Source organism: Triturus cristatus, chromosome 3_2 (genome assembly GCF_964204655.1).
Source record: "Triturus cristatus chromosome 3_2, aTriCri1.1, whole genome shotgun sequence".
Lineage (NCBI taxonomy): Eukaryota > Metazoa > Chordata > Amphibia > Caudata > Salamandridae > Triturus > Triturus cristatus.
In genome coordinates, this window is record NC_140584.1 from 865,891,659 (window position 1) to 865,918,649 (window position 26,991).

Consider the following 26,991-nt stretch of genomic DNA (forward strand, 5'->3'; position numbering starts at 1 on the left):
ACTCGTGGGGTCGGGAAGTCCGATTTCTCCATGGTTCTGCATGAGAAGGTTCAGCTTGACCAGTTCATCCACAGTGCATGGGCCATGGACTCTAGAAATCTGGAGGCGGAGTTTGCCCAAGTTGCGTTTTCTGCGGTGGCAAAAAGGTTCACGTCTGGAAACCCCAGCGCCAGATGGACGGAGCTAGAAGCTGGGGAGAGTGAATACCTCCTTGCTTCTGTATCTAATACATAGCTGCAACGTTCTCAGTCCGGACGAGACCACCTTTCCCACTAAATATGAGAAAGGAAGGCCTTGAGAGCTAGATGGACAGCGTACCGCTCCAGACAGCTGATTTGGAGGCCCCTGCGAGTGGGATCCCACTGATCCCGGACAGTCAGGTTTTGTAGAAGCCCATCCTTCCCCCTCATCATTGAGGATGGCTCCTAGATGGGGCTGGATTTGAAGGGGTTGAAGATGGGATTTTACAGCCTTGATGGTGAAGCCCAAATCTTTAAGCAGGGTTATAGTGGCGTGGGTGTGTACACGCCACTGATGTTGTGTAGAACTCTTTATCAGCCAACTGTTCAGGTACGGGAACAAATGGATGCCCTGTCTTTGCAGGTGCGCGGCTATCGCTGCAAGGTCTTTTGTAAAAAGTCGAGGTGCGTTTATGACGACGAAGGGCAAAACTTTGAACTGGTACTATGCATCACTTACCACAAACCTGAGATAGCAATCATAACCTGGTTAAATCAGGATGTGCAAATAGGCGTCTTTAAGTTAGAGTGCAGCCATGAAATTGTCTTGCTGTCTGAGGAATTAAATCCTGAAGACTAACCCTGTGTAAATGTTCTGACAGGATGTACTCGTTGAGGGGCCTGGCATTCTGAATGGTCCTGATGGACCAGCCCTTCTTGGGCATGAGGAAGTAGAGATAATACACCTCTGAACGCTGTAGGTGTTGTGGCACAGGCTGTATATCACCTTTCAGAAGAAGCACTTAATCCTCTTCCCAAAGCAGGCGTTAATGTTCCAGGGAGAGAACATTTGCAGGGTGGTATGGAAGGGAGTTCTAGGCACTAACCATGTTGGATGAGGTTTAACACCCACCGGTCTGAGGTGACGGGTTGGTAGGTGGGAAGGAATATCAGAACACATGCCCCAAAAGGTATTGTGTGGGTGGAGTGAAGGAGGGGAAAGTCATTGCTTGGCTGGGAAAGTCCCTTTGGAGGAGCTACCCCTTGCAGTTATTACCACGGTAGGCACTCCTAAAGCAGCCTCCCGTGGAGGTTTGCTGGGCTGGTTGACGCTTTAAAGACATGAAGGCTTCGGGGGAGGTGGCCTTGGAGCACCCACAATAAGCTGAGCAGTTAAAGCACCTGTGAGGGGTAGGTGTTTGTAAGGCACTCATGGCCTTTGCATCGGTCTATTTTAAAATCTTCAACATCTCATCAACCTGGGGTCCAAAGAGATGATCCCAGTCAATGAGCAGGCTGACTAGATAATGTTGAATGTCCGGCTTGAAGCCAGAGACACGGAGCCAGCCGTGTCTGAAGCACAATGCTGGAGATGATGCCCCGAGTAGCCAGGTAAGCAACACCCAAGGCACATCAAATGGTGGCATTTAAGATGAGCTTGCCCTCCAAGACCAGTTAGTGCTCTCTTTTATGGGGCTCCTCTAGTGTGAGATGGAGGAGCTTTTCCAGTATTTCCCAGTGGCCCAGTCATACCTGGAAAGAAGACTATTAAGTTGGTGCTGCACCAGTAATTAGCAGACTGTGCTGCAACACCCTTGGCAGCAGCATCCTTGTGTTTACCTTCTTTGTCCAGAGGAGGGTTGTTACGAGTGCTTGGTGAGCTTGCCGGTGGTATGCACCACCAGGGAATCGGAGGGAGTAGACCCCTGATACAGATGGGATCCGAAGTGGAAGCTTTGCACTTTTTAATCAGTCGGGTGGGGCAGTGGAGACAACTCTAGCATTAGTCGGCTCTTTCAAAATCTCAGCAGTGGGTTTGACATCCATTTCAACTTGGGCAGGTTCTGTGTGGAATGGTGGGCAAAGGAAAGAGTTTTGAAGAGGAAATCCTCTTCAGACTTTTTATGCAGTTCTACTCCAAGATATGCTATGACCCGACCCAAGGACTCATGATTGGAGGTATTATCCTCTGGGGAGGAGGGCAGGCTAAAGGTCAAGATGTGTATCCCCTGGTGGATCCACATCATAGAGTTTCATGGGTCTTCTTGTGGGGGCATGTGATATGGTTTCCCCTCCACCGTGTTCGCCCATGTCTGAATGTGGTGAATCTGAGTGGGTCAGGCAAAGAAGGAGGTGGGAATGGAGATACTAGAGTTCTGGCTAGTGTGGTAGAGAGGACAGGCAGTAGGGACTATGGAAAAGGACTTGTGGCCTCGTCATGCTTCTTCAGCGGGATTGGTGGGAGCTCAAGAGCTTCCTTGAAGCTAAGCAGATTATTTTCCAGTATGCATGTTGCACTGTCTGCGTTGATTTGCTTTTCGGTGCTGCCAGTTTTAGATTGGTAGGTCAGGTCAGCTCCAATCCGGGAGCTGGCACTGCAGATTGAGTCAGCTTCAAGATTTTCTTCGGCTCCTACACCAGCTTTGGCTCTGCACCAAAGTGGATGGTTGGTGCCGACCATGACCTGAAGGCAGTAGCGGCACAGAAGCCCATCTCTGTGGTCCGGAGCAGCTTAAAGCTCAGAGCGGTGTTAAAGGCGAGAAGATGCAGAAGTTGTACTCCTGAACTGTTGAGCTATTGTGAGGTCTTCAACCGCTAGGTCAGTGCCGGGACTCCTATTCGGCGAGAATGGCTACTCGTCAGTAGGCTGCTCCAGATGATGTTCCCTTGATGACCTGGGTGCTGAAGAGGTCTGGGGAATTTTCATCCCTCCTGATCCACATCTTGAGTCAACCTGTCAGGCAGTCTCAGAGAGCCTTTTTCGAATGAAAGGGCCAGCACGCATCGCAGGAGGCCTCGTCGTGCTCAGGTGATGGGCAAAGATTACAGACCGGGTGGAAGTTGGCCCAGGCAATGGCAATCTTGAAAATGTATCTGTTCCATCATAGGCAAGGCACGATGAGAGCACAGCGCGTAGAAGGGAAAGAGGCCCAAAAGCGCAAGGGCCCACCGGAGTTGACATCGATCAGAGATCCACCCTGGACTAAACTGCAGTGGTCGATCCGATAAGAGTGTAAGGGAATGCATGCTAACACAATACCCACTGAGAGAGAGAAACCGTGGAAGCCAAAAGGAAAAGTGTAATGGCATTGATCCAGAGTACATGGCTGAACCACACGTCAGAAAGAAAATAGTCCAACAATGTAGCCCATCACTATGTGCTTTGCAAGCCAAGAGGTTGAGTCACATTATCTTGTTAGTCAAAAACAATTCATCGAAGAAAAACAACTTGCACATGTCCAGGCCTATCACTAGATGGCAGGAGTATACACAGCATGCGTATCTAAAGCCACAAATGCCCTGAACAATATATTATGAATAAAGTAAATAAGGAAAAGACTTCATACTTTGAGGCTCAGAGTAAACAAAATATCTAACTCATATAAAAAAAATTAGGAACTAGTATGGAGAAGCTGTCAAAGGGGAGAAAACATGTACCTGCCAAGCATTCTATCAAACATTGTGCACAAAGAAGAAAGGATGAAAGTACCAACATCCCACAACTTACACTGGCTCAAATTCTGACTTTAGAAAGACTCACTGAGCTAGAAAATAAGGAAGGGTTTACCAGCCTAAGACTTAATGAATCCCTTTTATGGAGCGTGCAGTACTAACTTTTATGAAGATGCATTACACTTTTAGAGCAGCTTGCAAAGCCATAACATCAAAGACACAGGCTGACACCACCCACCTACACAAACCAGACAAAAGATCCAAAACACTGCAAATCATACAGACTCCTAGTTTAGTTGTATGTACATGCTATTTCTTTAACTTAAGTGTTGGTTCAAAGAATTGATAAGGTACTCCCTATCTGGTGAGCATAGCACAATTAGGCTACTAAATAAAACCAAACGTATGACCATATTAGAAGGATAGTACATTTGGTAGAGAAGGTCCAGAACAAGCATAAACCATCTATTTTCATGGCATTAGATGGTGAAAACGCATTTGAAAAACTAGGTGAAGGCTCTTGCAGGCTGCCCATAAGACAATGAGGCTTGGTGTGAAGCTCCTAGCCTGGGTGATGGCAAACTACGAAGAACATTAAATGGACAAAGGTCAAATGAAATACATTTCGAAAGGGGAACCAGGCAGGACTCATATCTAGCTCTGCTTCTATTTGCCTCTCAGGGTTTCTGCCTCTCAGGGTTTCCCAAAAAGAATTACGCAATCCAAAAAACGTGCGGTTACAATTTGGCAAGGAGGTACACAAGATTAGCATATCTGCGGATGAGTTTACTGGTTATCCTTATGGGCTCCATAGAAGGAACTGACAAAAGCTTCAGGACTTAATAAACCAACGAAAACCGAATATCTGCAGTCATATCTTGAGTTCCAAGAGAACACAATTACTTTATTACCTCAACCCTTTCAGATGGGCATCTAATTTGACCTAGCATTTGAGTACCAACCTCACAAGACCTAATCACCGTCAAAGACTAAAAGCAAATATCCATTAAGATGACTTGCTGAGATTATTCTTTTTTCCAGGCAATTTCGTTCTATATGCCAGACAGGAAACTAAAACAAAAACAAAAAAAAAGAATATTGGTGAGCTCATATGGGCAGGTAGGATTAGATTTTCCCCAAACATTTTTATCTCCTAAAGATAAAATTGGAATGGCTTGCTAAAACAACTTGGAGCCTCGAGCAACTTCTGTACATCTTTAATACATGGTCTAAGTGAGACACATAACAAAACGATTTATGGGGTGGGACAGGTTGTTGCAGGTAGGGCTATTTGGAACATTATTTGCTCTCAGCCTTAAATAAATGCATTATTAACCCATATGCAAGTCTGACTACCAATGCTGGAAACTTGGGAAGTGTTGGGTGTAAAAATAATCAGCACTGGCAAAGACATCAGGTATAACATTTGGGACCTTTTGGCTTTGCCAGTGTCTGTCGACAACGATGAGCAACATGGCCCAAGCATTTAAAAAGAGAAAAAAAGAGTCACAATGATTGTGGCCGCAGTTTGTAGGCGTAAACATGATCACACACTCGTCATACACTCGCCTACAAAATGAGGGAGGCGCCTTTTTTTGTTTTTTAAATGCCGAGTACCTGGGAGCAATGGAAAAGATGAATGGGGGGGGGGGGGGCGAAAACAGCACACAAGGGAGAGCAGCACAGAGGTACCAACAGAAGCCCATGAGCAAGAAAGGAACATGGAGAGCAGAGGAGGAAGGGAGTTTGGCTGGGGAGAAGCACAAGAGAGAACGTTTGCAGCATGGTGTAGACAGCAACCCCGAGGAAGAGGGGGCAAGAAGCATACAAGGGAACTGTGCTGGAAAACTCATGCACTCTCATGGAGTGCTTAACCAAAAAGAAAAAATTAGTTACCTAAGAGTGAGTAGTGGAAGGATAGAAGACAGCCAGTCGGAGAGATGATAGAGGTTATTGTCCATGGGAAGGACAAACACAAGATGGACAAGCTTGGAAAAGGAAGACCATCGAATAAGAAGAAAGTGTAATGTGCCAGAGTTCGGCCTGGTAGGAAATAGTGCCATTTTACATGTACATGGTTCTTTCCTAAAGTTGCCTTCACATGCTCACATCAAGTTTTGACATACATTTACATCCGTGACACTTGGGTTAGATTCTTGTAAACCGTGACCTTGCTGACATGGAGAACTTCGTGAGAATATCACAGTGCCTTGGCATTGTGCACAAAGGCCTCATGTGCATTATACAAATGTGTTTGAAATTACGTCCAAATGGCGACATAGCCATCTGTGGAATACAAACGACAGCCTGATCAGAATCTCAGCCCAAAGCAAGGATGACTTTCTATATATAACTTTGTTTCCCCAAGTATAATCAGGGGAGACACTTCTGCTGAATTCGAAGGGTCCCTGCATGCTGAGGCTTTCGCCCAGTAGCTGACTGACATCTCCATGAGGGGTGTCTAGTTTGTGACCAAGACTAGGTCCTACACTTCCAGAAGGGGGGTTCCTTGGCAGACCATACATTCACAGCTTAGACACATAGGTTGGGGATTGCATTGTAGGAGTATGCTGGATTGTTAAAGTACTATATATTAATGCATATATAAGTTGTCTAAGTAAACTGTTGAAACTCTTCGTTTTATCCACTGTCCTGACACTAATAAGTTTGGTCTGCTTCAGTCGGTTGATCATTGCAGCACATATTTTCTATACAGGTTCAATAAATATTGAAAAATGGCCCTTCATATATGTCTGAGCAAAAAAGAGCAGAGCTTCCGAACGAAATATTCTAGATCTGTCGCCACAGTTCCGGAGGGAACACAGCAGTCATGTCCAGTAGCTGCCAGAACTGTTCACTCCCTGTCTAGGTTTGGGGGGGGGGGGGGGGGGGGGGGGCTAACAGTGGCACTGTGAGCTAGCTTGTCCACGGGATGACAGACCCTGCAGGGGTGCATGAAATCAGTCTGACACTATCCTAAGTTGGTCATCCACAAACGCTCAGTTTCTACGGATTAGTGGAAACTATATGACAAAAACGAATGAAAAGTGAGAATAAAGTAAATCAATAGTAAGCAATGGGTGGGCTGTAAGAGCCTGTAAGTTCTTGGTAAGCCTACAATAGCTCTTTGGTAGGCTCGACCTAAAAATTAACTTACTTACTGTTCGCATAAACTCCTACACAGTAAAACCCTGACCTCACATTGAGGCAATAGTTAGATCCCTTTACCAACTAAAAATTGCAAATTTTTTGCCTTAATCACAGCCACTGGTCAATCTTCTGCACAGCATTCCAACCCATGTTTTGACTACATGCCAGCTCAGACAAGAATAAGATAAATGCACATTGGACGAATGCAAATCAGTCTTGGTCCTGTAAGAAGAGGAACAGTCCAGTCCAAACTGCCAGGACACCTGTGAATTCGAACACACGCAACCCAAGGAGGCCTTACTAGGATTAAGTCAGTCTGAGCTCACTTGTATACCTGTTCACAGGGAACCTGGCCTCCCAGCTCAAGCAGCACTGTTCTTATTATGGCAGGATCAAGGCAGATTCTCAAACGAGATGGCATACTGGGCAACAACAACAAAAAAAAGGCGAACTGGAATGTGGGTCATAGTAATTACCAGAGGCTAAGATTAATTCAGGTACTCCAGGTTTTGCTTTTTGTTGTTCTCTTTACCATTTAACTGTGGAGTTTTCAGGGGGAAATGGTTTCAACAATTTTAGAACGCCTTCACCTTACAAGAAATGGAGAGGTTGAGGTATATGCAAATAAGGCACTTGGTTAGGTATCCACCCAAATAAGTAACCACAAAAAAAACCACAAAAAAAAAACCTACCTTTACAGAAGTTTGCCAACAGAAGCAAAATATTTCATCTCTGGCTTTCTTATTTTGAACAGAGGGGGGGAACTGCCATACTAGGTACAATGTCATCCATGGAACGGGAGAACTATTGGCAACATGGAATGGGAGGATATGGTACGCATCTATTGCAGGGATCTAAAAAAGGTCGAACATGAGAAAACATGAGGGACATTAATGTCTAACTGGTACCCCACACCTTTAAACACTTGAGAAAAGGTTTCCATGGATATCGGGCCAAACAGCCGGGTAGAGGAGACAATGATTCACAAAGGATAGTGATGTCCTAAACTGATAGTATTTCTTTTATTACACTCAATATATCCTTCCGAAAGACTAGGGTGTTGGCAGAGTAAAATGTTAGCTAATGGACAAGAAAATTGCTAACATTTCAGAAGAATAGATTGTTTGTAGGTCACCCCGTTTGTATTGTAGATGTAGTGACTGCAGCTAACTGGAACAAAGGCAATAACCCAAAACGGTTACAAAAGCAAACAGGCTAAAGCCTGCAATGGAGAAGTTAATCAACAGAGTGTACCAACAAAATCACTTCAGTCCAGAGTCAGTTCTGAACTACATTGATAAAATGGACAGAACATTGCTCTGCTTTGCCTTGCTGAAAGCATTGGTATTTTTCACTGCATTTGTGGGTGATAGTCTAAAGTGGAAATTGTGAATGAAAGAGGAAAGGATGGCTTTGGGGGAGCCGGGGGGGGTAGTTGATGCCCTCTGGGTGCATGTATTAAAAAATAAAAAACACTGGAATGGTGTGGGTTTATAAATATCAGATGTTCGATTCCAAAGAGGTCTTGTTTCAATGAAGCCATTATGTAGCTGGGGAACTCGTTTTCACCAGTGTCCATCACGTGTAATTAAAATGGCTTCCCTGGTCGCTTGTACTGCCAGTAATGGAACTGACCAGCACAGGGGCAAATCTTCCCATGCAGATATGCCCTCACATGTAGTATAGTTCACCCTGCCTTAAGGCTGTAAGGCCTGCTGTAGGGGTGACTTACCTATACTGCAAGCAGCGTCCGTGAGCATGGCACACAGGGATGCGCATCATGTGTTTTCACTTTTGTCTGCACCAAGACACGCAGCCGGCAGTCGGTGTTTCGTGAGGAGTCCCTTAGAGTGGCACAATTTGTGCTGCAACCCTCAACAACCCTCTTTAGCCTCCTTGCCCTAGGTACCAGCAGTACCCTTTTCATTCAATCAAGGATTTGCAGAGCGCAGCCACATCACCAGTAAGGGTCTAGATGCGCTGGGAGATCATGCTGCCTGTGCTGCTATTGGTTGAACTTCCAGGTCTTGAGGTCCTTCCTGAACTGCAGGAGCGATGGTGAGGCTCTGCAGTGCATGTGGGGGTCAAGGGGGTGGGGTGGGGTAAGGTTGTTCCAGGCCTTGGTTGCCACGTGGGAGAAGGAGCGTCCACCACGGTTTGTTCGGCAGATTTGTTAGGTAGCTGCTAGAGAGAAAGGGATTCAGAGGAGAGTTCCCTGGTGGATATTCAATTGATTTAGCAGTGGAGTTTCCTGAGGTGAGGGGTGATGGGCGTCCACCTGGAAAGGTGGAGTCTGGCTCATGTGTTCTAGTCACGAGTTGGGCGGTGATCACTATGTAGAAAGAGTTGCCGTAGTCTAGTCTACTGGTGACAAGAGCTTGCTGTTGAGGATGATGTACACCTTGCGGGTGTGTTCTGTGGGTTTGGGATGGCGCCCAGTTCAGGTGGCCCCCATTCGTTGTTATAGAAGGTATCCTTGCCTTTCCCCAATGAGGAGTACTTCTGTCTGCGAGTTTAAGACAGTTGTTGTTTATCCGGATGGCCATGTCTTTCATGGCTCTTTGGAACTTGTCCTTGGTAATCGTTGGTCAGGGAGAGGAAAAGTTGGGGGTGGTTGGCATAAGAGATTATGTTGGCCGGGGTGTCATGTAAACACTAAAAAGGGTAGAGCTAAGGGATGAGCCTTGAGGTACACCACAGTGGATTTTCTTAGGGAGCGAGGAGTAGGGAGAGAGGATGTCCTTCTGCGTTCTTCCAGTGAGGTAGGATGCGATCCACTGGAGAGCTTCTCCTTGGATTCCAACCTGGTGGAGTCTGTTGATCAGTGTGTGGTGGGATACGGTGTTGAAAGCTGAGGTTGACGAGGATGAGGGCCGCAGTTTCTCTGCGGTCTAGCAGCATTCTGATGTCGTCCGTTGCTATGACTAGGGATGTCTTGGTGTTGTGGTTTGCTCCATAGCAGGATTGGGAGGGGTCAAGGAGGTTGTGGCTCTCTAGATGTTTGAGATGGATGCTGGCAGCTTTCACGATGTCCTGAGAAAGGGAGCAGGGAGATGGGTCGGTAGTCGTTAGGTTCTCTTGGGTCCGCGGATGGCTTCTTCAGCAACAGCTTTACGTTGGTGTGTTTCCATTTTTAAGTGAAGTGAGACATGGTAATTGAGGATTTGAAGTCTGAGATGGAAATCTTAGATATGTGTTGAAGAGAACTCAGCCAATCAACAGCTGTATGAGGCCATACTAATAGACAGTAGTCAGTCAGCACATTAAGTTTAATATTGCAAAATGAGCGCAAGATTGAGAGCTGCCTGTGTATGTGATTCTCAAAATAAAAAGATTTCTCACCTCATACGGTGAAGCAGATGGCTGGCTGCACCTGCTGGGGAAGGCCAGGGACATTCATCGGGAGAGATTTTGGACAAAAAAGCACACTTGCCAAGTAATAGCACAGAATAGCGCTGCAAAGAAGCAGCATCGGCAAATCTCCCGCTATTGGCAACATCTTCTAAGAATGCAAAATATTTTACGTTTTGGGGACTATGATATGCTAGTGTGTTTGGCCATGTGAGCTATGTATACAGGACAACTTGTCATGGAGAATGGGTCAAGGACACTGCGTTCTGGTCAGCAATAAGCCGAGCTGTACACAACAAACATGTGCATGTACTGCCAGTGCGAGGTAATGCAGGTGGGTAAAACAACTGTAAACACAATTTATGGTCTGCACATAGTGCACAAGAGAATTGTATTGCGATTCAGCAGAATTTTTACAGGGCACAAAATCGTTCAATGTTGGAAGGATGTAGAAGATTCCCTGGTCATTCAAAGGGTGTTAACCCAAGAAGCAGTACACTGTGCAGGTTTGTTCAAGATATTTTGACTTCCTGGTAGCTGAACATTTGGGCAAGTCGATGGTGTGCGTTAGTGTTGTGCACAAGCTTATCTTGGGACTTATGGATGAGGATATAATTAATTCTGCATTACGGTACACGCTGGAGACTGGAGCTTTGCTGGACACCATTTCAGGCAGCACGCCCAATTTGAGCCAGCTTTTTTTTCTTTCTTCAGTCTATAAGAGACACCTTTAAAGACCTTCAACATTTAATCGCAGCCACAGATAATGTTCTTCTGAGAGAAGAAAAACAATTACTGGGATAAAAGGTTAAAAATGTTCTCCACAACGCAAGAGTTGGAAAATTAAGCTAACGCTTATGATGCGGTTGGTCACGTACAGAAGCATTTTTTAGTTGACTATTGCTTCAGTGAAGCATTACAGGCTTTGTACATGCTTCCAACGGGTGTGGAAGCAGGACGAGCACTAGGAGTGGAAAAAGGAGTCGTCATGCATTTAAGATTTTCATAGACCAGCAAATAAGCGACCACATTATAGTATATTGTTCTAGTAAAGCAGTTTAAGGTTGCTTGCCGGGATGCAAAAAAACTGACGTGGCCAATTACACAGCAGTGCAGCACAGAAGAGTACATTAGTCAGGTGTTATGAATAGGTTTAGTGCAGGGATAGGTGCTATTAGTGTAGTGGCTTGGTATTTGAAAAAAAGAGCGACGTTAGAGAACGATTGTCAAAGACGTGGGTAGGGCAAGCTAAAAAGGAATGCATAAGGCTTGCATACAAGAGTGCATGAAATCTGCACAGAGCCTTGGGATAAGACTGCATTGTCATCAGCAAGTATTGCAGAAAGTGTCCCTTGATGCGATACTTCATAAAATGGTTGCAGAAATCCTCAATGGCATTGGAAGACAGCGGAAATAATACCATTTAGGTCGTTAAGTAAAGATCACAGAGAATTGTGAAAAGGAATAAATATACGAGACATTTTGACCGAGAAAAAAGGTAAGTCATATTAGGATCAAACAGTGGCAAACGGTCAGGCAGCATTCAAACTCAACGTAGTTCTACCATTTTCTGGTTCAATTATTTAAAACACTGCCAGCAGAGACAAAGGGTATGTTACTGACCACATTTATGATGAAACCCACCCAAATGAGTCTTAATACAAAAAAAAAAAAAGAAAGACTCACAAGACTGCGTGACATATCTTTACAGCTATTCACAAAGGTGATCTTTTTAAAAGTTTCTTTGACAGCATGTGAAAGTCACCTAATGCAACTGAAATGTATTTGTTAGAGTTCGGATCACAACAAGTATTAGCAAAGCCAATAAGTCCCATATCTGGGCGAGTTAATGACTTAGTCAATCAGATAGAGGTGCACAACGGGTAGAATTCGGACTATTCTGAAAAAATCAAAGGTTACAAGGACTTCATAGTAAGCAAATAGAATTTCAAAAATCCTTAGAAATTCACAGCCAAAAAAAAAAAAAAAAAAATTACAGGGACGTTATAGTTGGGGTCAGATTTTACTCCTACAAAACCAGAGAAATTCAGCCATTATGGTTAGCTGAGTTAACTATAACTCGCACTCCCGCAATGCACTGCTTGTGACCTCACGTTACATCACTCATGACATGATATATCAAATTAAAACGGGAGGGGGGCCAAGCTGCCCCCCTCTTGAGGACAATTTCTACCCCGTGGACCTCCATCCCCCGGGGCTATGCTTTTATATAACTTAAAAAGGGGAAGGAGGGCCGTGTGTGCCCCCCCCCCCCCCACCCAAGCCGATTTTGGCTGCAGAGACACCATTCTTTTTCTTTTTTTAAGGGGGGGGGGGGGGCAGCCCCTCCTCCCAAAGTCATTTTCAGACCCAGGGCATGGCCTCTCGTTGAAGTCCGCGGGGGAGCCTGAAGGCTGCTAACATGCAGCTCCCTGGGTGTAAAAAGCAAAGTGTGCCTCGATTTGAACAGGCGAGAGCATAATGCTCTCGCTTGTTCAATGTGGAGCACGGGTTTGCTATGGGATGGCATCCTATAGCAAACTGCAATGTCCCAGGGTAGGCACCCCAGGACATTGCTGAAGCCGGCCCTAGAAGGTGGTGGTCCTGATGGCCATTTAGGCTCCCCGCCCTGGGGAGGTGGCGGTCCCCAGGGCTGCGTAGAGGGGCTAGAGCCCTCCCACGCATCTCATTTGATTATAGCCCTGGGGAGGTGACGGTCCCCAGGGCTGCGGGGTCCCCCACACCTTTATTTTTAATTACCAGGCAATGAAACATGTCGGCCCATCATTATATGGTCTGCAAACATGCAGTATGTTTTTTTAAAAGTGGCTCTTTGGTGACTGTTTGGCTTAATTCAATTTTAATTACACGGTGTGATTTGTGTGATTTTACACAGGTTCACAGTCCTTCACTCTTTTTCTGGACACTAATCTTTTGCTTTCACAAGGTAGCAACCTATGATGAGAAACGTGGGCATGACTGGTGATGTTTAACCACTAAGCCCCCTTTGGTGGTGCGCACGTGAGGTGCTACCTTGTTTTGCTCACATTTTTTCTACACATTGGTGCACATTTTGTGTGGTATACATACCTGTTTATTTGTAGGGCGGTGTGCCGGAACTCAGTTTTTTTTTTTTTTAAATCATAAGATATACGGCGAATTTGAGTTGGGACAACACCTAAAAAACTTAAGGGTGGTTTTGCAGGATGAAAATATACTCCCACTATCCATGCTCAACAACTATACGAGTTTCGCCCAAGCAGATCAGGTTCTATTGTGGTTTATGACTTTGAAGAGTAGAAAGCCAATCAAATCTCAGGCACGAGATCGGGTGGGTTTGCGGCTCCACCGCGGCCACAGATGTTTATCTGAGAAATCTTTAAATTTCTCAGGAACTACTCAAGGGATTTACACCATTTAACGAAATTAGTGCTTTCTGGACCAAGACCTACCTTTCTGCCAAATTTGGTTTACTTCTGTTCAGCAGTTTCTCGTCCCCCACTTGACGGATCACCCCGAAACTTTCAACACAGCAGCTAAAGTGAGCAGCCCATTAGTTTCTAAACTTTCATGAAGATTCGTCAAAAGGCATCAAAGTTATTGGCAAATCAAAAAACACTTTTCTTATGGAAAAGAGGTCCTATCTCTCGCTTACCCCCCCTCTCTCTCTCTCTCTCTTACCCCCTCTCTTCCCCCCCCCCCCCTCTCTCTTCCCCTCACAGCACCAGCAGTGGGAGGGCCCTAATCGAGATAAAGTAATCAGTACCTAGTCCTTGCTCCGGTCGAAAAAAAAAGAGTAAATGAAGCGGCTGGTGCTGTCCAATTAGAAGGCAACAAATGCGAATGATAATAAAGCCCACAAATGGTTAGCATTGTGCGGGCTCCAAACACAGAGTGGACCTTACGTTCAGCAAGAACGTTGCAGGGCGCAGGCAACAAGACAAAGTAACTGTACTCCTAGAGTAGGGAGAGGTGCTCAGACTACATAATTTATGGGCAATAACTGATTTAAGAAGCAAGTCTGCATAGTATTAGGCTGGCTTTCACACTGGTGTTATATTATAGACCGTTTTTTCTTTTGAAGAATGTACTATATTCATCACTGTCAGAATGTTCTGTCCTCTGCATTCTGCTGATCTGGTCGGAATTTAGGTGCACCATTCAAACCCTGATGCGTTACTGGGTGGCAGCTAAACAGCAGCTGTATTATGATCCTTGTGGGCCTTTTCCGTTATTTGACAAACGCCTGCTCATCTTTTAATTGCTAATTGCTGTATTCAGGTGTTAATATGGTGCCAGTGAGACAACATTAATGTGTATTAAAATGACAGCATAGCAAAAATAAATAGAGCTACAGAAAGTGGCACATTATGCCGCATAATTTGTATATTCGTGACACAATGCAGTCAATCATGTTTTATTATTTTAGCCTTCAATGTGGCATAATTCCAGCGTTTCCAGCTGTAAACTAATGTTCACAGCCTGCCATTGATAACTCAAGAGCACATAGAAGTGTGCGTTCCATGTCCATTCTAATTATTTTTGCTCGGAACATCATACCACAATATAAATTTTTTATTGGTATTAGATTCTAGGCTGAAAACAGTAATTATATTTTCAAGATAATTGAGCCAACTAAGGGTTGCAGAGTGGGTCAACGAAAGTACAACAGGTTCTACAATGATTGTAGATCCGTTCTTTTATAGAATGGGCAGTGTGTTTCTAGGTTTCTGGTCACCGGATAGGATGGAGGTACTCAGCAGATCCCACTGTACCCTGCCTTTTTAATAACAATTTGAAATCTTTTAGAAACAGTCGCAGGCACGGTATTAACCACTGTAAAGAAATTGACATTTCCGGTAGATGAAAACAAAGCCCAGCCTGCACAACATAGATCTCTTAATGTTCGATGCCAAACTCGTTTAGAATACGTTTCACGCTAGGTGGCAGCAACACACATTCCACATTTCTTTAGGATTCTGCAAACTAATGTTTGATAAAAAACAAGGTATATAGTTATAAATATTAAATGGCTCATAGCTTGATTATTCGTGCTTTAAAAAACATAAAAAGCACAATGGAAGGAGCAGCAGGCAGGGCGAGGGGTGAAATTGTACCATGAGATCAAGAGCAGCGGACGGGTACCGATTAAGTTTGATTAATTCGTGCGTGGACCCTACTCCACAGAATGGATCAGCAAGCCAATAAAGGTGGCTGCAAAGAAGAGGGACGTTGCAGCCAACAAACGGTAAGCAATGAGAGGGCTCCAAACCCTCTTTGTAAACAATAGTGTCTCACAAGCGAGATGCTAGTCATGCTCTCGCAGGTTCTCCCCTAAAAAAGTAGGAGGAACACAAGAACAGGCTGAATGAATTGGGAACTTGGCATCACTCAATTGCTGGTCCCAAATTTGTTCAACCAAAACAGAGCAGAAATGGACTCTTAGTTTCTTTCAAGTAAGCTCGCTGCACATCCTGTTATGTAGCATATGATTAATACAATGGTGTTGCATATGTCACTATAATGATTATAATTGCGAACTGTATTTATATTGAGCTTCCTACCTCTTGCAAGGCATTAAAGTCCTTTGTGGCGAGTAGCACGCTACTCTGGAACCCAAGATTATAAAATTGCTAAAACTGCGTGGAATGCTAAAGTGTTATTACACTTACTGACAAGTCATAATCCTTTTTAAAATTAAACATTTTAACATATCTATCCCCAATAAGTAAATATAAAGGTTTACATGCACAGCAAAATAATCACGCGTTGATCAAAGCAAATGATGCCGGTTACCTTTTTGGCATTCACATTAGTGAGAGCAACATGAATAGTTCACAGTTATTACCGAGAAGCTCTACCCAGGATGCGCTTTTGCCCAAGATATGTCATTGTCAAGTGGAAATAAACTGCAAGGAATACTGAAGGAGTTTGAAGTATTTTAGTGCAGCAGTAGTTAATTTTGATGTTTGTGGCTGTCCAATGAATCACTAATGGAAGCCAGGGACCCCACCTAAGCAATTTCTAGGATTTAAACCGCAAAACAATACAAACAAAATACAGGAACAAGTGTACATCAAGCAATTTATGGAATATTTTATTTACAAACAAAAAATGTGATCAAAAGTTACATTTTAACCCTCTGGGTGATCATGACGGAATATTTCACGGGCTCAGAAAATCCCTCCGCTGCAGACTGCCTTCGGAGGTGGGAGGTGGGGGGGGGGGGGGGGGAGAAGAGCTTCCCCAACCTCCTGAGGCCTATTTTTGGCTTTCCTTGCAATGACTATTGCGCGCAATCGTCATTGCACGAAAATGAAAAACGTATTTTCAGTTTCACAGTTTCGGTGCTTGTGGGGCTATCTCAGCCCCCGGAGCACAGAAACACATGGGAGAGGTAGCATTGGAAAGGGGAGAATCTCCCTTTTCCAATGGTACCCTTCCCTGGTGGATCCCTGCTTGGAGATCAACAAGGAGGGAGATTCCCAAGCAGGAATTCACTCACTAGCACCAAGGGGGGGGGGGGGGGGGGAGGAAATCGGCTCCTTGGGCAAGGGCCTTTGCCTCCCCCATAATTTTTTGGCACAGTCTTTCTGCCCCCCCCCAGGGAGCAGATGGGGCGGGGGGGGGGGGGGGCAGAAAGCCCACCGACGCCAGGGATTATTTTTCTATAGGCCAGGGGTGGGGCTCCCCAGAATGGGCATCCCAATGCAACCACCTTACCCCCCCAAAGAAAGCAAAAGACTTTCTCCCCCTGCCCCACAAGGCATCGGGGATTTTTGTTTTGTAATAAAGTGGGAATGCCAATGCCCCCACTTCAAAGAAAAAAATTCCAAGTCTTTCTGCCCCCTCCAGGAGGCAGATAGGGGCAATAGCTCCTTATCTATCTGCCTTCCGGGTGGGGGGGTGCAGAAAGACCAATGGGCATCTGAGAATATTTTTTATCTTAATTCAGGGGTGTGGGCTGCCCAGAATGGACATGCCAATGCCTACACCATGCCCCAGAAAATGCCTTTCTGCCCACCCCCCCAGGAGACAGATGGGGAATTAACCCCTGATCTGCCCCCCCAGGGGGAGTCAGAGAGCCCACAGGTGCCAGCGATTATGCTGGCTTTTTTTTTATGCATGGGGTGGGGGCTGCCCCTCAAACAAATAGCCACAGTCTTTTCTGGAAGCCCTCCCCCCCGACTCACCCTCAGGGCAGCAGAAAGCCCACTAGGCACGGAAACCTAGCAAACCTATACATTTTTTAATACTAGACACCCAGGGGAATACAGGATGGGGTAACTTGTCTGGCTCTCACCAGGTTCTGTTACCCAGAATCCCTTGCAAACCTCAAACATTGTCAAGAAAATAAAATACACATTTTCCTCACATTTGTGGTGGAAAGTTCTGGAATCTGTATGCATTTGAGGTTTGCAGGGAATTCTGGGTAGCAAAACGTTGGGGGTTCCACGCAAGCCATACCTCCCTGGACCACAACCACGCATAGCTTCAGATTACTTTTACCAGAGTTAATTTTTTTTTTTTTTTTAAAGGCGTGTGCATCAAAATATATATACACATTTTGTTGCTTGCAGGTTAAAAAAGTCAACAAAATCGGTGCTCATTTAAAGTACTTGCCTAACACACCTCCAACACTCACTGACCCTGCCGCACTCAGGGATGTGGTATTCCTATAGCCCTACGCCCGGGACATATTGTTTGGGGTCAAGGGCAACAAGCCTGTTGGCTGCCCGTTTACAGTACCACATTATGGAATAGGGAAGGGCATGGTCTACAGTTAAGGTAATGTGTGTCCATGGGTTAATGCTGTTCAAACTTGTATTTATGGTTCATTAATGCAAAGCATTTATTATTAGGGTAAGCATTAAAAGTAAATGCTGTAAGCTCGGCCTTCACTACTGACGGCGGTTCCAGTATAAATGTGTACACAGGTTTCCAAAGTTTAGTATTATGAGGCTATGTATAATGCTCCCAGAATGTTCTGTTTATATGCAAATATTTGCAGAAGCTTGAAAGCAAGAGCGATGGTTCTTTGCTTTCAAAATAAAATGTTCACAAAAAAATGCAAGTAGGAAAAAAAAACATTTTGCAAAACTACTGTAAGATTTTAGGTACCATATCTTTGCAGCATCATTTAGTAACATGTTGATGTATGCTTGTATTTCCCCAAAATATTCATAATGGAAAATCAGTGTAACCAGTTGAAATATGAATAAGGGAAACAAAAATAAACAAGTATTGGCAAAGCCAGTAGGTTTGACATTTGTGGTCAGCCTTTTGGTTTTGTCAATGCGCGACTTGTTTAGGCATGGTAAAACCGTATCGGTGCGGGAGCTGCTGGGCCCTCACCATTCTAACAAGCATTGGCAAAAGCAAAAATAGTTTTTGGTCTATAAAAAAAAAAAAAGCACACATTGCCACAGCACTTCCAGGCACTGAACAAACCTACATTGTGTGCTAATATGCTCCTTGTAAAAGAGCAGAATACTGTGACTCACGGTGGAGGGAGAAGGAGAGGGAGAAGGAGAGAGAACATTTTAAACACAAAAGGTCATGGTTAACGCAAGGCCTAATTAAAGACTCAATTAAAGAGTCTCAAAAGTGCATCCATGGTATATATCCTTGCATTAAGTGCATATATACAGTTTCCGTGAACTCAAGAATTTGCAGAAGTAGGCCAAGAAATAGTACTCCTAAAAAATATTTTAACTGCATTTTAGCATGAGCAAATGGTCATGTGCAGATTTGCTCATGTGAAAATCTGAATGTTTCAAGTGCACTTTTCCTCCAACCACTTTTTTCCTAACTCTGGAAAAGGTTTTACGTCTGCAACGGTCAGGAGTAAATTTCCAACCTTTTTCAGTATGGCAAACGTTTAGAAAAAAGTTGGTGAAAACCCTTAAAACATGCTAGTTAGTAGGTTTGCACAGACTCAAAAGGGAATTCCAACCCTTGAACTATTGCTTACCGCAACCTTCCAGGGCTCAAAAAATTCACTCGATCGCTCGCATTTGCGCGTCAGAGTAATTCAGGATGAGCTATTTTTAGGTCTTACTCGCCTTAGTAATACAAACTGACACTTGACCTCTGCCAACAGGGGAAATGTGACAAGATAGCAAGATTCAAAGGCATCTTTATTGCTCACAAAGTAAATGAGCAATAAAAATGCTTTTAAATCTTGTTAACATGTCACATTTGCTCAGCTTTCACATTAGAGGTCAAGTGCATTTCAGTTGGGTCGAGGAGATTTTGTAGGTTACTAGACCTGCAGGTCTAGTGCATTTTTTATGATTTTTCGAGCCCTGCCTTCAGACCCAGTATGTAGACCTGCAGAAACGTAGCAACACAAGGGAATTGCTAGTATTCAAACCCTACTTTGGTACGAGCCCTGGCATAATTAGAGATGGAATATCAGAAATCTTCTATAATGAGATTGCGGACGTCATTTGCCACCGCAGTACATGGCACAAAAGTGACAAGTGGACAAGTAGATTTATGAAGCAACCTGCCCCATGGCCAATTAGATATTTTATTAAATTCCACACCCCTGCCACTGTACTCATGATCAGATTCCTTACTGTTTCTTTCCTTTTTTAAAAAAAAATTTAAATTCACCTCCACTGTCCTGTCAGCTAAGCTTTCACCTTTGAGCAGGGATGTCCTGCTGAAAAGTACAAGCAGCAAATTCACTGAAGAAATAAAATAAAAAGGTTAAATTGAGGTTATAGTTAGGTGAAAGTGTCACGTAAAACATACCATTTGAAACTATTAAAACCACTGAAATAACTATAGTAACTATAACTTGCGCCTACGTCATACACTGCTTTTACCCTCGCATATGGACACTCATGACATTCATGGACTACATTTATAACATCCCTAATCACATCTGAAATGCCAAAATTATTAATACTGTTCATGAAGGAGGCATGAGTTAGTTACTTTGGGGTACGAGTTACAGTTACTTGAGATAACTATAACTGGTGAATTTCAGTAGTTTTGTTAGTTTCAAATTGTATGTTTTATGTGAAATTTTCACTTCACTAAAACATACCTTAACCCGTGTTTTTAGTAAATTTCTACTTTTTTTACTGTAAAGTTAGAAATTCTTACAATTCCTACCTATAGCGCAACTTTAATCTTTGTTTTTTTCAGGGAATATATATGTGTATATTTTATACTGTGGTGGCCACCATTGTGTATTATAGTTTCATCCGTTTTTGCACAGGAAGAGGGTTTTTTGTTGTAATAATGTTGGCACTCTTTGAATCTTCACAAAACTTTGGGGGGTGGTTCCTCCACCACAGCTCAATCCTGGAAAGGTTCCAGGAATCAGTCAAGAAGAGGAGAATCCCAAAACATTAACTTCCCATGTTAATTGCCACAGGAAATTCTGGGACATGGCTAACCGGAATTACACAAAATTTACCAGAAAGTATGAACTTTACTAAGGAAGCGTACTTTCGTTATTGGTGTAAATCTGCTCAGCATTTTGAAGTACTTCATATTGAAAGAGGTGCTGGGATGGGCTTGAAAGTGTAAAAGGTATTTCGGGAGCGTTTGGACTGCGAGAGTGCTGCAGTACCAAAATTAAGATAATACAATTGAGTTCTGATTGGTTGAGGAAACTTTTTTCTCCCATCAGCCAACTCAGTCCCGTGGGAACGAGAGATCTGATTGGTCTGCGGGATGCTGGCAGCACTTGGCCTGGCCACAATCGATGCTGCGCACATCCTGGGTGCACGCCAGGCAGCCAACTTCACAACACTCAGGGCCAAAGGCCGTATGTTTTCCCAAACCAAGTCGACTCCCCGTGCGTTCAAACCAATATGTCTGAAAAACAAGCTCAAACTGGGAAAGTGCCAGCCCCATACTGCATATGGCAAAAGGCCATGGACGTAGGGGGTTTCCTGTCTGCTGGGATATTGTCCACTCATTGATAGCAGAGTACAGGGCCGATGTGGGGTCAGCCCTGCGCCCAACCCCAGGGTGGCTGCAGCTTCCGAAGGAGCACTATTACCAGGCTGAACAGTATGTTCTACCTCACTGAACGTAGAGGCTGCATTGTCCTCCTGCCTCTTCCTCTTAGTAGCATTCAGCTGCCTGGTATGCCACGATTTGAGGTGGTTCGGCATGTTGGGAGGTACAAAATGAATATTTAAGGTACCTCTGGAAGATTGCTTGTAACAGAAGCTGCATGGGACAATCTTCACAGACATTTTCCCCCACCAGCTGAAATTGTGAAAAAGTACCAGACGATGGACTGCGAGGTGCTGCATGGGTCTTCTTTCTAGTGCTGCTTCTCATCGTCAGTGGTGTTCTTGTACTACTGGTGGCGATGAAGTTATTTTTTGGGGTTGCACTCTTCCCCCCCCCCCAACAACACAACTTTGTTTTAACCAAAAAACAAAAAAGGCATAAGACACTGCACAGGGTGAGAGTATTGTTAACTGCCACTCCATAATAAGAATCAGATCGTGAGAGCTTCCTGCCCGTACATCAAGCTAGCAACATTAGCCAACGGGAAGGCATTTCTCATTCGGTCATAGGTATAGTGGTACCATTTTACGTGTACAGTGACACCAAAAAATACATAAAAATGAAATAAAATAAAACACTCCTAGAAATATCACTAAAACCTTCAAGACAACATTCTTATTTGGTTGAGCTAGTGAGAAAACCTCTAGGCTCAAACTTGTATTTAAAGTACCTATTAATAGTGAAAACAATTTTCCTAGAGTACTCCTGTAGGAACTAGAAGTAAACAGGATCTCACTGTACCCTCTTTCTATGGGTACCACAGAAGTACTGCAGTATGTTATGGGAGGTTGAAAAAGTGTTTTCTTAATATATATTACAATTTGCAGTAAAGGCAATCTGAACCCACTATGTCCTCAGACATAACTGCATGCCACCAAGTGCATATTCCACCAGACCCATGCAAGGTACACCATCTGAGGAGGACGACCTCAATGTTTCCCCAAGCACTTCTGCAGCACGACAAAAAGCAGGGGCAAGGCCGTAAGGTTTGTATCTACAACTTTGGACAATTTTCTATTCCCCTTAGTGGGATTACCCTCTTAAATACTTAACATGTCTCACAATTTCAAGGCACGAGGCTGACAGGTTTACATTTGCCACTTCCAGGCCCTCTGAGCAGCACTCCCTAGATCAGTAAAATAAACTCCACACATTCCTAAGTGGCATACAATCTTACAGCCATGCTTGCAATAACGGTTAGAGAGAAACGATTTCTAAGTGGGACACACCTCCATTATTCAACACTCTCCAATGCCTTACATTTTTGAGTGAAGTTTTGGAAATAAACATCACACTATATAAACATCATCACTACATAGAATTGGTCTACAGCACTGCATTACAACTAACTTTTTAATATGAACATGTGCACAGATATCCACAAGTGAATAATCTGTCAACAGAAGGTTTTTGGCTTTAAGCCTCAACCTTTCAAAACATACATGTGCAACCGATTTTAGGTGCCCTCAGTTTTTACTTTGAGTTGCACCACAAACTAGTGATGTGTAAAGTAAGCACCACATAACTTTAAACAGGCACAATCATGCTTGCATCCAGGAGCTAAGCTATCCCCATGCTATTGACCCACACATGTAACTATGCTGTATATAACGGAGGTGTTATCAGTAATTTCATTTAATAGGTTATGAGTGATTTTGTGAAGTCATAAGCATAACATAGTAGGTGTGCAAATTAAAGTTGAGTTCAGTAAACAACTGGTGACCAGTTTGTTTTTCAAACGTTAGTCTAACATCACTTTACCTTTGTTTTTTTTCAGTAAATTTCTAGTTTTTTTTTACGTGAGCTAAATGTTACTATAATCTTATAACTTTACCCAACATGCACATAACTGATCAACCCTAAAAAAAATATAAGACGTCTGTCCAGATACATGGCTCTATGGTCCAGCGCCAATACTTTAGGTTGTAAACGTATGGTGTTCAAACCAAGAGATCCCTTGTTTTAGAATGCGATTCCCTCACCCGCACAATATCTTTTGTTCCTGCAGAAAATGAACACACAAACAGAACTAGAATGACTTGAATTATACCGTATACATGCTGGTCGCTGGCCTTGTTAAGTGCTTATATATATTTATTTATTTTCACTGAAAAAACCATAGGTTTCAGCGGTGTTATAGTTAGCTGGACATTTCACTCGTACAAAACCATTGAAATTCCTTTGTTATAGTTAGTTCTATAGATTTAGTAGAAGTGTGATTGACTGTTTACTCGACTAGTTTATAGTGTCTCACTAAATAGATTGGCTAGTGATTAAACTGTGTGAATATCTGTATCACTTTGTCAGTTGTTGTGTAAACTGCTGCACCAGTTGGTTACTAGCTACGTGAAGGTCTATATTGGTTATTGATTAGTTAACTGAGTATTTGTATGGGAGAGTGAATGTGTGTGTGGTTCGGGGGGGGGGGGGGGTAGGGGGAGGTAACTGCCCAAAGATGTGTGAATAGTTGATTAAGTAGGTATATGAGGTTAAGACTGCATGTTATAACAGTTGTTTGGGTGAGTGAATATCTTTATGGGTGTGGTGATGAGCAAATATATCTCTCAATGGTACATTTCCAACAAACTAGAAAAATAAAAGGCAGTGTATGTGACAGTTGTTGTATATAAATAAGTATACATAAGACTCAGTGATTGTATGACTGACTGTATGGATAACTGTATACTTGTAAAAGTGATTTTATAACACACTAAGTATGAGTTACTATCTATATGAATAAATGAAGTGCTGTTTGTATAAGTGTGTAGCTGACTAAATGCAAGTATGATCCATTGTTTGGATAAGCGAGTAGGATGACTGCATAAGTGAATAGGATGTGTGCTGGTGTGTAAAGTCGATATAGGTGTATAAGTATATTGGATAGTGTTCTATTGATCATTGACATGTATGAGTGAATCTATAGGTAAGTGAGTGTGTGTGTGTGTGGATCTAGGAATCACGGAGTGGGTTTTTAGAAACTTGTATTGTGTCATTGGATTCAAATATGGTACTATGTATTTTACAGTGAGTGATGAAAGGTTATACTAGTATATGATGAGGTGTATCTGATTGTCACGTGGATGATGTCATTTGAGATGTCATCAGTGATGTCACTGACCATGTCATCAATGATGTAATATGTGACATCAGCAGTGGATTGCGGGCGCGCAAGTTATAGTTAGCAGAACTAACTATAACGGAGGAATTTCAATGGTTTTGTACGAGTGAAATGTCAAGCTAATTATAAACACCCCTGAAACCCATGTTTTTCAGTGAATTTCTAAGGTTTTTTAAAAGCTAATTTGTAACTATAACGTGCCTGAAACCTATGTTTTTTTCAGTTAATTTCTAAGGTGTTTTAAATGCTAGTTTCTTAACTACGCCTACAGGAGGTAAGACATGTGAAGAAAGAAGAAAAAAACACACAAAGAAGAAAAAGAAATGCAGAAAGAAGCAAAAGAAGTCCACAAAGACGAAGAAAAGTGCAGGAAGAAGGAAGACATGCCGAAATAAACAGAGGAGCAGAAAGAGGCCTTGTTGCAAAATCATCCAGTAACCTCAACTTTTTCAGATTGGTACTGGTGGTTACTGACTAAACAGTCCTAGAGCCAGTGCTATGCTAAAAGACACTTAGAATACAGTTAAAACACCTACATACACTAGGGAACACTATGCGTTGGGGTACCCCTGTGATTAGAATGACCTCTGTAAGCACCTAGTACATAATAGGGCAGGGGGATTAAAACTACCTCTTAAAACACGCCACAGGGAGCGTTTGCACACTGGTGAAGGGGGGGGGGGGGCTGAGCAGACGTGTGCAAACAGGCCCTGTGGCCGTTTTAGTTTCGGGGATAAAGTCCACTTGAATCCCGAGTGTCCCTTGGGTCCAACTAGCTCATCAGGTATCTCCAGTTAGCGCCACAGAGCTGTGTTGCAGAGAGGTGTAAAAAGTGGCACGGCCTGGACCACCTCTCTGCAAAGCAGCGCAGTGGCACTTACTGGAAGCACCTGGTGAGCTAGTTGGCCCCCAGGATTGAAGGGGAATTAATTCCCCAACTTAAAACACGCCACACACGTCACCTCAGGCCCCGTTCCCTCCCTTCACCACTGTGTAAACGCGCTCTGCGTCCGTTCTAAGTTGGGAAATTAAGTCCCCATGGATCCTAAGGGTCTCTAGCGTCAAACTAGCCCACTAGGTACCTCCAGTAAGCGCCACAGAGCTGCGCTGCAGAGAGATGTAAAAAGGGGCATGGTCTCTGAACACCTGTCTGCTACGCAGCTCCCTGGCGCATACTGGAGATACCTGGTGGGCTAGTTGGCCCTCTGGGACCCTCAGTATTGAAGGGGAATTAATTCCCCAACTTACAAGTCGCCAGGGGGCGCGTTTGCACAATGGTGAAGGAAGGGGGCGGGGCCTGAGGTGACATGTGTGCAAACACGCCCTGTGTGCATTTTAAGTTGGGGAATGAATTCCTCTTCAATCCTGAGGGTCACTGGGGACCAACTAGCCCACCAGGTACCTCCAGTATGCGCCAGGGAGCTGCGTTGCAGAGAGGTGTTCAGAGGCCACGCCCCTTTTTACAACACTCAGCAACGCAGCTCCGTGGCGCTTACTAGGGGCTAATTAAAAACGAAGCGCGGAAGCCCGCGCTTTGTTGTTTTTTCATTGCGGGATGCGCATCCTGCGATTTCAAAAAAATAATTGGGGCCTTGGGGGTCCTGAGCAGGCCTAGGGGGGTGGGGGGGAGGGGGGGGGTCAGGGTGTTTCTACCCTTCCCCCTTTTTGCGTTTTTTTCCCCACTGCTTTCTTGTGCCTCGGGTACCGAAAAAAAAAAGTTTATAAGTAAGATTGAACAGCCTTCCAAGTTACCTTTCCAGGTTACTTTTTCTCCCCCCAGGCAGTGGAACGGATCTTTAAACAATGTTTTCAACCAAAAAAATACTGAAGGTAAATATTGAAGCGTGAAGGTCATTCTTCTTCAGGCAAAAATGCATCCTCATAGTGCTGCACTAAGCAGTACTTATAATAAGCAAGGCCTTGATGTAGTATTCCAGAGTGCTCTAAGCATATCAGAGCATATTCTGTGCGCATCCTAGACTTCTCAACATATCTTCCAATCAAAAACATACAATACAGAGAGAAATAACGCCATACAGTAGACCAAACTTTTTTTAGGTAGACTAATCGCTCTCGACCTGCAATTGATAGTATATTCTAACCCAGAGTTACTTGTATCAACAGGGCGATAGAGAACACTTTGAAATTAAACTAACGCGTTCCTTTGGAGTTAGAAGTAAAATGTTTCAATGGAGTAAGAATGAAATTATTAGATTCTTAAGCAGCTGCCACCCCCAATAAGTCAATGTTTGCGATGCTTTACTCCTTTGATGAGCTCGATTCAGTAGAAAACGTGTCATATAGTGAATGATCCCATTAGAAGCAGATCTGTTCCTGTGTGGTCGTCCTTTTTTTATGCTTTAATTACCAAAATGTTGATAATGTGCTCTTTAGCCGTGGAAACTCCCATTACATCCTGTAAACCCACAAAAAAAACAACAAAAAAGTTTCCCGCTAATGCAGCTGGGGTCTGGGTAGTCTCACATTTTATAATGTACTCAAGAAAAAGTTAAACTAGGAATGACAAAAGAAGGCATCTGATCTCCGGTTTGCTTCTAAGTAATCCATGCAGTCTCTGATAATGGTCAATTGTTAACCTACATCACGGCAAACGTTCTGACTTTAATGTGCCAATGCAAGAAAACAGACCATTACAAACGCTATTTTATATATGTGTTGCATGCACAAGTACTG

The 26,991-nt window shown here is 43.7% G+C and overlaps 1 protein-coding gene across 3 annotated transcripts in view; it reads right to left on the reverse strand.

Moving 5' to 3' along the window:
• NUFIP2 (nuclear FMR1 interacting protein 2) overlaps positions 1-26,991 on the reverse strand; it is a 140,383-nt gene that overhangs the window by 77,641 nt on the left and 35,751 nt on the right. Inside the window, exon 2 of one of the 3 annotated variants that reach the window (XM_085649202.1) lies at positions 4,595-4,703. The exons of the other annotated variants lie outside the window; for them this stretch is intronic. The gene's annotated coding sequence lies outside the window, so the exon portion shown is untranslated. The remainder of the gene's footprint in view (positions 1-4,594; positions 4,704-26,991) is intronic. 3 annotated transcript variants of the gene reach the window in all.